At 42.9% G+C, this 11,779-nt stretch overlaps 1 long non-coding RNA gene across 1 annotated transcript; it reads right to left on the bottom strand.

The window, feature by feature from the left end:
- Positions 1 to 8,167: 8,167 nt before the first annotated feature.
- Positions 8,168 to 10,325, bottom strand: LOC122135499. Its single transcript, XR_006153543.1, has 3 exons — positions 10,071 to 10,325; positions 9,565 to 9,656; positions 8,168 to 8,864 (listed from the first exon to the last, which is right to left on the bottom strand). It is a non-coding gene; the product is annotated as an uncharacterized LOC122135499 (long non-coding RNA).
- Positions 10,326 to 11,779: the final 1,454 nt, after the last annotated feature.

The following is an 11,779-nucleotide window of genomic DNA, read 5'->3' as shown; positions in this document are numbered from 1 at the left end:
AGTAGACTGTTAGGTCAGGGTTAGGGTTAGTAGAATAAGTTGATGTACTTTTGAACGTCTGTTGGAGGACCATAATAGTGTAATAAAGTGTTAGCAGATATTAAGCAATCTATTAACAACTACAAATACTCTAATGCCTGATAGTTGACATGACTTATATTAATGACTTATAGTAGAATGTCTGAAGTGTGCTATGAAAATACAGTGTTAAAATAAGTTTTGGTCCCACTTTATATTAAGTGGTCTAATCTACTATGTACTTACATCAAAAAAAATAAGTACAATGTATTATTGTGTTCATTTTTTATTGCACTTTTTGTTTTCACTAATTCCTAATCTAGGCCTTGTTCATGAATTTATTATTATTTTTATTTTATTTTATTTTTTTCACATTGTTCCTCCCAAAATCAAATGAATGTGACTTTAAGGATACTATATTCAATATCAATAACACTGCAATATCCTGCCACACAACAACCTGCAACACATCTCTTTGAAGTACTCCCATAACTTCACCCATTTCCAGATCATCCAGTCTGTGGCTGGTCTCTGGCCCACGGCCCCACTCTCTCTACGTTCTGTTATCCAAACTGGGGTCCGGATGCATTTGGCGGTTCTCTCACTCTTTTTGGCAGTGCATTGTGGGCCAATGCAGAGCCTGTAGCCCCGGGCATCCTCTGTTCCAGGTCCATGCGGCCTAGTGCTCACAGATGTTCACCGTTTGATACCACTCTCTCCACGCCCTTGGAAGCGTGGGTGGCAAACCATCGTGCATGTTGCACCCGATGCTGACACGCCATTGGCATAAAATGATGTGTGTTGAGCAGAGGGATGATAGACGGTCGACTTTTAATCCTGGGAGCAAGAATAATCCCGGTGAAGACCCCTGAAGAGCCAGAGGAGAGAGAGGAGATCTTCCTCCAAAAAACTCAAGGAAAGTGACGCTTTTTGATTTTTATAACTGCATTGTGTTATTAAATATTGAATGATGAAACTCTTGCTTCCTAAGAATAAGAATAATTAATAATTCTGTAATGTGACATAATATTAGTGTTTTGCAGAAAGAACTACAAAAAGTGAGCAGCATTTTGCTGTGAGATCATTTGATTATATCAATGGTTGTCTGTTAGGACTATGAAGAATAGGGAAAATACAAAAGATGTGTGAGATGTGCTCTCACCCTGAAAATCCTTAACATGATAAAAATCATCACTTAATCATATAACTTTTGAGCGTGTTCAGCAAAGATTTTACATAACATAACATGGCTCAAATATTCTAGAACACTGAAAACAGTGAAATGACTTCTCCTCTCCAGCTCCCGCGTTCCCCTGAGCGCTTCAGCACCCCTGAAAGAGCCTTTTCTAAAAGAGTATATGGGTTGTGTTTGCGTCTTTTTAAAGATGTCATTCCACCTGTGTGTTTCTGGGTGCGGTCGATATATGGCTCCTCGTGACGGCCACAATCGCTCTGTCACATGTCTGGGCTTTCAGCACGCTGAGACTGCGTTCGTGGATGACTCATGTTCTCATTGCAGGGACATGACCATCTCTGCGTTAAGATCGAGACTTGATTACCTTAAGAGGTATAGAGTCCCCTCTGCCACACCCCAATCTAGTACCTCTTCTCGTAAGAAAGCTACTTTTTACTGGTGGCCAGGGTGATCTGAGGGTTACTGTGTGGGCTTCCCTGACGAACCAGCCTCCTCGGGCCACACCCCCCTCACAAACACCGCAGCCGGTTGAGTTTCCAGATGAGTTTGCTGGGCCCTCTCATCAGAATCCCAGCATCTCATTCAGGGCTCAGGAGGAAGACCAAATGTCAATCGCCGCGTCACAAGGTTGGTTTGAATCAGGAGAGGAGGATTCAGCATCGTTGCCTCCCTCTGGTATGACAGCGTTGCTCAAGTCTGATCCCGAATTGACGGCCATGCTTTCCCGGGCAGCCGAGAGCATTGGGCTCGAGGGGAGTGCTCCACCCAGTCCCGAACGCTCAAGGCTGGATGATTGGTTCCTGGGGGCTGCATGTTCTGATCGCCAGTGTCCCCCTTTGGTTCCTTTTTTCACGGAGGTGCATCAGGATGTTACCATTCTGGTGCTACCTCCGCCTTCACTGCCCTTGATGGCAGGGCGGACAAAGGGTATGTGGGGATACCCCCAGTGGAGCGCTCTGTTGCGATGCAATTGTGTCCTCAGAGTGTCCCTGCCTGGCGTGGTGGCCCCAAGCTCCCGTCCAAGGCCTGTAAGTTCTCATCCATGCTTGTGGCCAAGGCTTACAGAGCTGTGGGTCAGGCCACTTCTGCTTTGCACACCATGGCCACCCTTCAGGTCTACCAGGCCGAGGTGCTCAAGGAGCTGCACGAGGGCAGTGATGACTCAGAGGTCTTGCAGCACTGCTACCGACCTCACCCTTGGGCGACGAAGGTAACTGCATGCTCCCTGGGTCAGGTGAAGTCCACTTTGGTGGTCCAGGAGTGCCACCAATGGCTGAACCTGGCAGACATGAGGGAGTCTGATCGGACTCAGCTCCTCAACTCCCCAATCTCCCAGGCTGGTCTCTTCGGCGACTCGGTGGAGAGTTTTGCCGCCCATCAAGCACATTCTGCCCCGGCGGCCCACTGCTGCCTCCACACTGCTGCTGGCTCAGCCGCATCAGCCTGCTCGACGCCGAGGGCACCCCCCCTGTTGTCTCCTCCACTCCTGCTCAGCCATAGCAGCAGCAGCCTCCACCCTGTTTCCTCTACCTCCGGGTCCCAAGAGGTCGCGGACGTCAATAGGCAACGTGCTTCCTCGCCGCTCTCGTCCCCCTCTTTCCCTGCCAGTCTCCACACAGAGCCAGCTCGAGAATGCACTGCTTTCTCACACCCTCTTTGCCATATCTCAGAATAAGACGAGTGCTTGCACTCCTCTCCCGCTAAGGGACGATATGCCTCCCATGCCGGGGCCGTTTTTTTCCGCCTCACTGCCCCACTGTGGGTACGTATGTAGTTCCTTTGACCCCGCAGCCCGTCCCGCTGGATCATCTGAATGATCAGCCTCGGCTACGCAATTCAGTTCGCCCGGTGTCCCCCCAGGTTTTGTGGTGTTCGCGCAATGATGGTGGGCAAGGATGCTCCTGTCATGCGCGCGGAGGTCGCAACCCTGCTGGCAAAGGAAGCAATAGAGGTGGTCCCTCCAGCCAACATGAAGTCCGGCTTCTACAGCCCCTACTTCATAGTACCCAAGTGGGTTACGGCCAGTCCTGGACTTGCGTGCCTTGAACCGAGCTCCTCACAGATTCCATTCAAGATGCTTATGCCCAAGCGCATTTTCAAATGCATTCGTCTGTTGGATGGCTTTGCAGTGATCGACCTGAAGGATGCGTACTTTTATGTCTCCATTCTTCCTTGACACAGACCATTTCTTCGGTTTGCTTTCGAGGGGCATGCATATCAGTACAAGGTTCTCCCATTCTGGTTGGCCCTGTCTCCCCACGTCTATACGAAAGTCGCGGAGGGAGCTCTGGCTCCTCTCAGGGAACGAGGTGTCCGTATCCTCAACTACCTCGACTGATTTCTAGCTCACTCTCGAGCACGGTTGTGCGAGCACAGCGATCTTGTGCTTAGATACCTCGCCCGTCTGGGTCTTCGGGTCAACTGGGAAAACAGCAAACTCTCCCATGTGCAGAGGATCTCTTTTCCTGGTATGGAAATAGACTCAGTTGCTATGTTCATGCAGCTTACGAGCGAGTCATACCGCTCGGGTTGCTTCATATCAGACCGCTTCAGCTCTGGCTTCACGGCCGAGTCCCGGGATGGCCATGGATCATCACTGCAACCTGCCGCCAACCCTTCACCCTGTGGTTGGACCTCTCATTTCTACGGGCTGGTGTTCCCCTATAACCAGTGTCCAGGCATGTTGTTGTGTCAACAGATGCTTCTGCAATGGGCTGGGGTGCCATGTGCAACGGACATGCTGCGTCAGGCTCCTGGACATGACTCCGACTTCAGTGGCATGTCAATTTCCTCGAGTTGCTGGCAGTATGGCTTGCTCTGCACTGCTTCAAGGCCCTGCTGATGGATAAGCACGTACTGGTCCGTACGGACAACACTGCAACCATAGCGTACATCAACCGTCAGGGCAGTCTATGGTCCCGTCTCATGTCGCAACTCGCAACTCGCTCACCATCACCACTTGTGGAGTCAGAAGCATTTGAGGTTGCTTCGTGCCATTCACATCTGCAGGCATTTTCAGTTGACGAAGCATGCCTGGAATTCGGGCCGGCCAACTCTCACGTTATCTTGAGGCCCCGGCCTGCATACATGCCCAAAGTTCCCACCACTCCTTTTAGAGATCAGGTGGTGAACTTGCAAGCGCTGCCCCGGAGAAGGCAGACCCAGCCCTGGCGCTGCTCTGTCCAGTACGCGCGCTCTGCACCTATGTAAACAGAACTCAGTGCTTCAGGACCTCAGACCAGCTCTTTGTTTGTTACGGAGGCCAGCAGAAGGGAAAGGCTGTGTCCATGCAGAGGTTATCCCACTGGATAGTGGATGCTATTGTCTTGGCTTATCAGGCTCAAGACCTGCCGTGCCCCCTAGGGGTGAGGGCCCACTCAATTAGGAGTGTGTCTTCCTCCTGGTCGCTGGCGCATGGCGCCTCACTAACAGACATCTGTAGAGCTGCGGGCTGGGCGACACCTAACATGTTTGCGAGATTCTATAATCTCCATGTAGAGCCTGTGTCCCCGTGGGTACTTGCCCCTTCAGGCCAGTAACAGGACCTGCTCGTGTCAATCCGCTTGCTGCGCCATTCCACTCAACCCACTGTACCCACATCATAATCCTCAGTTCAGAACCCACTCATCCTCCAGCACTGTTGATGTCCAGCACTTGCATGCATGCCCTATCGGTCATCCCCCGTGTTTCGGACTAGGTGCCTCCATGTGTTGTGATTCCCCCTTTTTTGGGCAATCCCATGCATGTATTTCCACAGTAAGTATCTCGGTAGCATGTGTCTTTCCCTTGCCAAGCCACCCTTGCCGTCTCTGTCGTTGAAATATTCCACCCTGCAGGCTGGGTACCTCAGAGATTTATGTGTATCACCGCCATGCGCTTGGTACATGCCCTTGTAAGTCCTCCTACGAGCAGGCAGCCTGCTAGCATGCGTCCAGCTGGAATATGCTACCCAGTGCATTCTGTGTATGGTATAGGCCCTCACTTGTGCTGGCCTCATGACAGGGTGCTATCATTTACACGGTCACTGGAAGACAGCCATTTGGCATTTTGTAAGGGACCCCATTTGTCAATCTCTTTCTGATGTAATGTCGAATGTGACCGACTGCTAGGGGAACGTCTAGGTTACGTATGTAACCCTCATTCCCTGAAGGAGGCAACAGAGACGTTACATCCCTTTGCCACATCGCTGTTCCTCAGTGAAGACTTGAATTCGAGTTGCTCACGCTGTTCATTATATATGAGTTTGCGATCCCGCAGACCAAGGTACACGTTTTGTTTTGTTACCACTCAAAGGTGATTGGGCTCTCGGGCGAGACCCCATTCGTCAGTCTCTTTCTGACGTAACGTCTCCGTTCCCTACTTCAGGGAACAAGGATTACATACGTAACCTAGATGATTCTGGTTTAAACCTGTTTTGTTCACTGTGACTAAAAGCAAACACACACATGTTTGTTTTTGTGAAAAGTGGGGACATTCCATAGGTGTAATGGTTTTTATACTGTACAAACTGTATATTCTATCGCCCTAAACCATCCCTACACCTAACCCTACCCCTTACAGGAAACTTTTTGCATTTTTACTTTCTCAAAAAAAAAAAAAAAAAACTCATTCTATATGGTTTATAAGCGTTTTGAAAAATGGGGACATGGGTTATGTCCTCATAAGTCACCCTCTCCTTGTAATACCTGTGTCATACCCATGTCATTATACAAAGTTGTGTCCTGATATGTCACAAAAACACGCACCAGTATACACACACACACACACACACACACACACACACACACACACACACACACACATATACATACATACACCTAAATTATGTGATATAGATAGATAGATAGATAGATAGATAGATAGATAGATAGATAGATAGATAGATAGATAGATAGATTTCTCATTACCACTGCAGAGTCATGAGTTTCAATCAGGATCTGGAAAGCACAGCAAGGTCAATATACTTTCCAGCACATGCTGACTTTTGTCCTCTGGAGATGATTAGAATGAAACATATGGCTAGTTCTTCAAGTCCCCTATCACACTACACACATTTTTTTTTTTTTTGCATTTGTACTTTGATTTTAAAGGACATGTGATGTAATAACAGGAATGTTGCTGAACTGCTTTTAAACTGTTGGTTTAAATGTATTTTGGATTAGCAGTGACAGGTTCTGCTCAGAGCTATTTCCTCATTGCTGTTCTCCGCCACTGGCCCATTTACAGTGTCTCTCATCTGATGAGAATAAAATGTAGTGACCCCTCATCAACTTACTGCTGGAAATACCTACATTTCTTTCTCACACACCCTCTCTCTGAACTCTAATCATTCAGACATGATAAATGGAGTGGAAAGATCAGTCATTCCATTCTCAGGTCAAAATATTACTTTTCATTTTCCCCTGAGTGAAAAAGTGAATGTGTACACAGATAAGGCAGAAGAGCTGAGAAAACTGCAGAGACAGACAGCAGTCAAGGAAGAATGGAAGAAAATAAACAGAAAGTAACAAACAAAGAGAAAATGGCAGGAGTTTTAATAGAACAAAAGCAGTCAGGAAGACCAAGAGTGTGTTAATGACAGATGAAGGGGGACGTATTAATAATGGAGAGTAGAGTGGAATAGAGTTTTACTTATTCAGGACTCACTCCCCTCTTATCTTTCTCACACCTTCATACTAGAGTAACAGAGTCAGAACAGAACAAGCTATTCAGAAACCAGATTTTTTTTCTTTTTTTTTTTTTTTTAGATATTGTGTAGAAATTTTGCTGCTTGTTGGCATGATTTTAAGGTGATTTGAGTGGTTGCCAGGGTGATGACAAGTTAAGTCAAATTTATTTGTTTAGCACTTTTCACAATACATATTGTTTCAAAGCAACTTTATAGAAAATCATGATGTTAATGTTCATAATATCTTAATGCATTACAGTCCCATTTAGCACATTTGTGCTGCTATAGTGTTCTCGGTGGTCGCTTACTAGCCCAAGTCAAGAGATCCCACCTCCAAGTCACTCGGATAGGTTATTCTAGATATGGTGCTATTTAAGTCATAGGATGTTTTTCATCCATTTTCCACCATTTAAAAAAACAAAACAAAAAAAAACATGTCTAATTACATATATATGTAGGGATAAGTAATAGCACACATTTCATAAAGTTGCATGATTTTTTGTGGCTTTCATTCACAAAAGAGAACCGTTTAATCTCTAACTCAAGTCTGAGTAACTGCATTCCTGTAGCTTAAGTTATAGAGCATAATGCCGAGGTCATTGGTTTGATTCCCTCATGCGATAGTAATAGTGATATTTGACTACAAACTCAGTCTCCAACTGGTGCAGGTATTCTGTGTTAAATGAACAGCTACTGTAGTTAGTCTTTTGTGTTACCGTAATACAGTATGCTCCACTGACCTGCAATGCTGTGCCTGGCTATTGTTTAACTACAGTGTGCTGGTTCATGAAGCTTCTGTTGCCCTTGCAGTCATGTTATTCTCATAATCGTGATTGTTGAAACAAACTGAAGGCAAATGAAACTCTAATAAAGAGAAACGGTGTTTGAAATTAAATTAAAGGTGCAAAAGAGAGCCGCTCTGTGTGTGATTGATAGCAGAGAGTTTAAGCATGTTTCTACAGAGCCATGTTCACATGCAGCTGCCTTTGCTCATTACAGTTGAGCATAACTCACATTGTGATGTCAGCCGTATATGTCAGACAGTTATCTCAACCCATCCACTGCCCGCTTTCTTCTGCTGCTTTCTGTCAATCCATCACAAGCTCAGCCACACACACCTGCCGCCTTCCGGCAGGCTGTACACTCTTAAAAAAAAAGGTGTCAGGAAGAACCAAAAAGGGGTTTTGCGGCAATGCCATAGAGGAACCATTTTTGGTTCCCCGAAGAACCATTTTGTGAAAGGTTCTTTAAAGAATCTGTGTTTTTCTTGGTGCCATAAAACACCTTTTCTGGTACCCTTTTTAAAGGATCTTCAAAGAACCACCGATGAATAGGTTCTTTATGCCCCCATTTCTTCCAGATCAATATCCTTACATTTATCATATTATACATTTTCTTTAATAGGATTGTTCATAAAGTAATTACAAAAAAAAAAAAAGAAAGAAAATCCAGAAGTAACAAGACGTGACAAGATGTATGATTAAAATATTTATTGCATTTACAGTATACATCAATGCAGTATACATTACATCATACCTCACTGCCGTGTATTTGTTTTTAATAGGGATGTGCACAAGTACTAGAGTACTCAGACTTGACTGCAATGATTGATAATTCTTTTAAATCACTGCAATCATTAGTTTCATGATCAGTCATCACTGTCAAGTCTGAGTACTTGATGATAACCTGACTTTATATATTTCTATTTTTCTGTTTGGTTTTGGCAGCATTTTAGGTGGTACTTGAGATCTGACTAGTTAGTATTAGGACAGCATGTCATCCAGACAAAATCAAAACCACCAGTACTTGAAATGAAAAACTGACAAAAATGTGTAATACAGTGAATACAACAAGTTAATATCAGTACCCCCATCATCCACTAGTATGCCCGTTTTCATCCCGTGGAAACTGCCACTGGTGGTTCAAAGAATTCCTGCCTTCACAGTCCTTTTGATGAATGGTTGAGGCTGGGTACACAGGATCCTGTAACAAAAACAAACAAACAAACAAAAAAAAAAACACTTTCATTAGTTTCTTAATTTTCATAGGTTTAGCACAGGTATAAATATGCAAAATGACAAACAAAGATAATGGAAAGGTATTTGTAAGCTGACCAGCAGTAAGAATAGAAACAAAATCAAAGCAAGTCAAAAAATTTTGGAAGTTCATCCATCCATCTATTCACTCTCCAAACCACTTATCCTCTCTAGGGTCATGGGGGCTGAAGCCTAACCCAGCATATTGGGCCACAAATTAATGTTATTTAAGCAATATAAGCACTAGGTAACAATGTTATACAGTACCTGTCAAAATTTTGGAAACATAACAATGTTTTTGAAAAACAAACAAATAAAAATCTCTTCTGATCACTAAGTCTGCATTTATTCAATCAAGAATACAGAGAAAATAGCAATATTGTAAAATATCATTACAAATTAAAATAATTGTTGTCTATTTTAATATACTGTAAATTGTAATTTATTCCTATAATAAAAAACTGAATTTTCAGTATCATTACTCCAGTCTTCAGTGTCACATGATCCTTAAGAAATAATTTTAATATGCCGATTTGCTGATTTTTTTTCTTTTAAAATCAATTTACATTTATTTTTCTTAAAACAGTTGACAACAGTTTTTGCTTTTCAACATTTTTTTTTTTTTTTTTGGAAATGGTGAAACTCACCCGTGTTTCCTGCATTTCTGTCAGCAGCTCCTTTCAGAAACTTAGAAATTTTAGAGCTTCTCTTCTGATGTAGAGAGATTATATTATCACTCCTGAAACCACAGAACAAATTTTTATCAATATTTGTTTATCATGAAAGATAAAAACACATTTGAACTAATGTTAGATTCAGTTAATTCGCACTTCTTGTAAATGACGTCACTGATTAACAGTACAGCGCATATTTTAGACTAAATAAGTTAGACAACTTTCAACAAACCCTTTACAAACCTATCAAAACCTCTCATCTACAAAAAAATATGTGATTAAAAGCCCAAACTCTCATTAAAAAGAGCTCAAGCTATAGAGTTAGCTTACATCACCTAAGACAGTTGAGATGCTAACGGACTCTTTCAAAGTTTTCTGTTAAGTAAATATTCAACAGAAACGTATCAGTTACATGTAAAAAAAAAAGTGTCTGGGACAGTTGTATGTGATATTTTTGTGATTTTAGAGACTAAACTCACATGAAAGCAGTGAAAACAGCAGCTAGAGATGGAGATTTACAGTGTATCAGTTGGTGTTGTCGGCTCGTTTCCATGACAACTCCCTCCACTCCAGCGTTTAAATGAGACTCCAGTATTCAGCGCTCACGCCCATTAAAACATGTCAAAGTCACGCAGCATTTGCATAAATAAACCTCTAGAATTAGAACACTACGTAAACAACTTAAAATCACATTAAATCTTTATTAAACTTTATTAAACATTTTAAAACATGATTGCAGTATATAACTTAAATACCAAGCCTAATAATTTTTTGAGTCATGCAAAACAGCATTAAAATAGATAATAGATATAAAAGGATCTACTGGTCTATTTTAATTAATAAACAAAACAATACTATTTATACATCTCAAAATTAATACTTTTTATTACACTACAATTGAATGCAACTAATAGAAAATGAGCCTGGAATGAGTTCTAGACCAGACAGAACAATTTAGCTAACTAGATATCACTTTCCAGAAACAAAATTATTTACAACATGATGAGTGTGAAGAACCATTAAATAGTCTAAATAACCTTTCTGTGCTATAAAGAACTTTTCTGTGCTATAAAGAACCTTTCTGTACTACAAAGAACCTTATGTGCAATGGTAAGGTTCTTTGGATTTTAAAGGTTCTTCATGGAACCGTACACCCTGCCAAAGAACCATTTTAAGAACCTTTTATTTTTTTAAGAGTGTAGCTGCAGGCCACAACTACCTCGCCGGTGACTACTAGTAAACTATGAAGGAGCCTCATTTTCCTGTCAGATGTTGAGTGGGCGCTGCAGCAGCATTTAGCATCTAAAGTCTCAGGAGGCTTTGTTCACGTGAACATAAGTTGGATCATTGCACTTAAAAGCAACGTCTGTGCACAGTCCACATATCACATTTGTGTCCTCCTCTGCAGGTTTACAGCAAGTTTAAGAAGAAATTTGTCTCTATGACTTCTCATGGGACACTTACTGTTAACACGGCAGAGCCAAGCAAGCCCTTTCAGACATGTTGCAGTTATAAATAAAGGTTCAGACAGATGTTACAAATACATCTGTCCGTTTGAAACATCACACTTTATAGTGATTGGATAAACACCACATTTTCCTCAGAGGTGAGATGTGTTTTTTTTTTTCACTTCCAGGAAGACCTGATTGAAATCTTCATGAATAAAACAAGGGTTTTAACCCTGCCATCTTAGCTTTTCTGTAGATAGAGATTCCTCCACTAAAATAAAAGAAGCACACGTTGTATACGTCTCCAGTATGTTCGAGGACTGAGTCTGGTCATGGTATTCATGCAGTACTGGAAAACAGAATACACAGGCATTACACAGGATTATTGAAGTCCCCGCACAAAGACAATGGTGGGAGTTGATATATCGAGAGAGATATGCACGGAGTGACAGCCATAGCAGGCACATGGAGGGCAGAGATAGGAGGAATTAGCTTGGTTACAAGTCCGCAACAACAGCTATTGTCTGCGTAAACATCAACAAGAGCTCAGTGCTCTCCAACTTGTGGATTTGACGGCCGAGATTGAGATGATGCGACACGCTCATTGTTTCCTAAATGCTATTTACCGCTGCACCACTGACACATAAAAGTACGAGATGATGTAAATGACAATTCCTCTGTCATAATCCACACACTGATGGGAAACAGCAGCCTTGTGTCTTAACAACAGATTACTTCCT

The sequence above is a fragment of the Cyprinus carpio genome, chromosome A24, assembly GCF_018340385.1.
Source record: "Cyprinus carpio isolate SPL01 chromosome A24, ASM1834038v1, whole genome shotgun sequence".
Taxonomy (NCBI): domain Eukaryota; kingdom Metazoa; phylum Chordata; class Actinopteri; order Cypriniformes; family Cyprinidae; genus Cyprinus; species Cyprinus carpio.
The sequence above is the reverse complement of the archived record's forward strand: the minus strand, read 5'-3'. Positions and strand labels throughout refer to the sequence as shown.